Genomic DNA, 3,828 nt, shown 5'->3' with positions numbered 1-3,828 from the left:
GCATAACCTCAATTTCTTCAACCGCCACGACATGTGAAGGATCCGAGCGATACTGCCTTAGCATAGAAACATGAAACACGTCGTGGATCTGGCTTAGTTCAGGAGGTAACTCCAGCTGATAAGTGACTGGCCCAATCTGCCTTACCACCCGATATGGCCCGATGAACCTTGGGCTTAGCTTTCCCTTCCGTCCATACCTTAATACCTTCTTCCACAGAGAGACTTTAAGAAAAACTAAGTCTCCCACTGCATACTCTATCTCTCATCGATTAAGGTCAGCATACGACTTCTGCCTATCCCAGGCCTTTTTTAAACGATCCCGAATCAATTTCACCTTATTCTCAGTATCTGCTACTAACTCTAGGCCCAAAACTCTTTGTTCGCCCAACTCTGTCCAACAAGTTGGAGTTTGACACCTTTGCCCATGCAATGCTTCATATAGAGCCATCCCAATGCTTGCTTGGTAGCTATTATTGTACGCGGATTCGGCTAACAGTAAATAGTCCTCCCAACTACCTCGGAACTCAATCACACATCCCCTCAACATATCTTCCAATACTTGAATCACCCTTTCCGACTGTCCATCAGTTTGAGGGTGGAAAGTTGTACTGAAGTTCAACCTAGTACCCAACGCCTCATGCAGCTTCTTCTAAAATTGCAAAGTGAAACATGGGTCCCTGTTTGATATTATGGAGACTGGCACTCCATGCAATCTCACAATCTCCGCCACATACAACCTCACCAACCTTTGTAACGAGTAATCGGTGTGAACCGGTATAAAATGGGCAGACTTGGTTAACTGATCCACTATAACCCATATTGAGTCTTTTTTAGTAGGCATTAAGGGTAGCCCACTAACAAAGTCTATAGTTATCCTTTCCCACTTCCAAAGTGGAATCTTCACTGGCTGAAGCAATCCTGAAGGCAACTGATGTTTCGCCTTCACCTTTTGAAAGACCAAACACTTACTTACAAACTCCACAACCTCGCACTTAAGTCTAGGCCACCAATAAAGCTCACGCAAATTTCGATACATCTTGTTTCTGCCAAGATGCATAGCATAAAGACCGCTATGTGCTTCCTGCAGAATAGACTGCCTTAGATCATCCTCCTTTGGTATACACATTCTCCTACAAAAGCACAATACTCCTTCACTATTTATCCCAAAGTCCGATGTCTCTCCACTCTCCACTTGTCTAAAACGAGCACCTAAGGTCTCACCCATTAATTGTTTACTCCTTATCTACTCAACCCACACCGGTTTTACTTGAAGCTCTGCTAACAAGCTACCATCCTCCAGCAAGCTTAAACGAGCGAGCATAGCTCTCAAGTCTGACTTAACCCTACAACTCAACGCGTCGGCTACCACATTTGCTTTGCCAGGGTGGTATTCTATCGTGCAATCATAATCCTTCAATAATTCCACCCACCTACATTGCCTAAGGTTTAACTCCTTTTGGGTAAGGAGGTTCTTCAAACTCTTATGGTCCGAATAAATTATGCACTTCTCCCCTATAAGTAATGCCTTCATATCTCAAGCGTGAACACCATCGTAGCTAGCTCCAAATCATGGGTGGGGTAATTAGCCTCGTGAGTCTTAAGTTGTCGTGACGCATATGCAACCACCTTTCCTTCTTGCATCAATACACATCCTAAGCCCACATGCGACGCGTCACTATAAACCGTAAACTCCTTTCCAGGCACTGGCTGAATCAACACAGGGGCCTCCGTTAATACTTTCTTAAGTTTTCCAAAACTCTCTTGTTGCTTGTCCGTCCAAACAAATGGTACCCCTTTCCTCAGCAACTTAGTTAGGGGTGCAAAAATTACTGAAAAGCCCACGATAAATTGCCTATAGTATCTTGCCAAGCCTAGAAAACTTCAAATTTTCGATACCGACTTGGGTGTTTTCCAGTCTAACACCGCTTCAATTTTTTGGGGATTCACCTTAATCCCCTCAGCTAACACCACATGTCTAAGGAAAAGCCAAAATTCAAACTTACTGAATTTTGCATACAGTTGCTTCTCCCTCAAAGTCTGCAACACAATCCTTAAGTGTGCATCATGCTCATCCTCTTCTTTTGAGTACACCAAAATGTCACCTATAAAGACTAACACGAATCGATCCAAGTAGGGTTGGAAAACCCAATTCATGAGATCCATGAAAGCGGTAGGTACATTCGTCAGCCCAAATGGCATCACCAAAAACTCGTAGTGTCCATAACGAGTTCTGAAAGCCGTCTTATGGACATCCGCCTCCTTCACCCTAAATTGGTGATATCCCGAATGCAAATCAATCTTTGAGAAAATCGAAGCTCCCCTAAACTGATCAAAAAGATCATCGATTCTCGGTAGAGGATACTTGTTTTTAACAGTTAACTTGTTTAACTATCGATAGTCGATGCACATTCGTAAAGTTCCATCCTTCTTCTTCACGAATAACACCGGTGCTCCCCATGGAGACACACTTGGTCGGATGAATTGTCGATCCAACAATTCCTAAATCTGTGCCTTAAGTTCCACCAACTCATTTAGTGCCATCCGGTAAGGAGCGATAGACACTAGAGCCGTCCCAGGTAAGAACTCGATTCCAAATTCTACCTCCCTGCTGGGTGGCAACCCAGGTAGCTCCTCGGGAAAGACATCCAAAAATTCCCTACCTGTTCTCAACTCCTTAACAGTAGGGCTCTTAGCCTCCGTATTACTAATATAAGCTAAAAAGGCTTTGCATCGCTTTCTTACTAACTTCTCAGCCTTTAATGCCGGATAATTCCTAAACATTTGACAGATAATTTCGGCGTTCACCAATCACCACTACTTTCTTATCCTCTGTCATTCTTAACACCATTCGCTTTGCAGCGCAATCCAAGGTGGCTCGGTGCTTCACCAGCCAATCCATACCTAAGATTAAGTCGAACTCACTAAACGGCAGCTCCATCAGGTCCGCTAAAAAGGTAACCCCTTAGACTACTAAGGGTACCTCACTAATCAACTTATTCACTCCTATGGACTTCCCTAACGGACTTATCAAAGTCATCTCATTTGCAGTAATTTCAAACAAACCACCCAAAGAATCAGTCTTATTGCATGCAACATATGAATGCGTCGATCCAATATCAATCAAGGCTGTATAAGGTAACTCATTGATAAAGAACATACCTGTTATCACATCTGGGGCATCCCAGTCTTCTTAGAGACGAGCAGATAAACCAAAGCTGGTTGTCTCGCCTCAGTATAGCCCGCAATTCCGCCTGGAGCTCCGCGTCTACGTCCATTACGGTTACTGCCCCTGGCCTGTCCACCCTGTGGCGGTTGAGCACCACCTTAGCCCACTACTGGCTCTCGACCTAGCGTTCGAGGGCAATCTCTTCTCCTATGTTCCATAAACCCACAAGCAAAACAGGCTCCTGTCCTCTTCCAACAGTCGCCTCTATGGATTCTCCTACAGTCAGCACAAGGTGGCACCCCTGGATTAGCAACAGGGGACCCTGCTCTAACTGGCTCATTATTTTTGGCCCTAGCCCTAGGCCTCTGTCCAACACTCGGAGTCTCAGCGTCCCTTTTATTCCAACCCTTTTTTCTTTTTCCCGATTTAAGCACTCTGTGCGCTTAATCTCCTCCGTTATCTTTGCCTTTTCCACCAATTCTGAGAAAACTTGCTCCCTTTGTAGAGCTATCAATACCCTAAGGCTATCTCTAAGTCCATCCTCAAACCTCATGCAACGCTCATATTCTGTTGCAACCATTACTCTTACATACTACTAAGGCGTAGAAACTCCGCCTCATACTCCGCCACCGATTTGTTTCCTTGGGTCAGGTTCAGGAACT

This window comes from Gossypium hirsutum, chromosome A04, assembly GCF_007990345.1.
Source record: "Gossypium hirsutum isolate 1008001.06 chromosome A04, Gossypium_hirsutum_v2.1, whole genome shotgun sequence".
NCBI classification, from domain to species: domain Eukaryota; kingdom Viridiplantae; phylum Streptophyta; class Magnoliopsida; order Malvales; family Malvaceae; genus Gossypium; species Gossypium hirsutum.
This window is presented reverse-complemented; position numbering follows the sequence as displayed.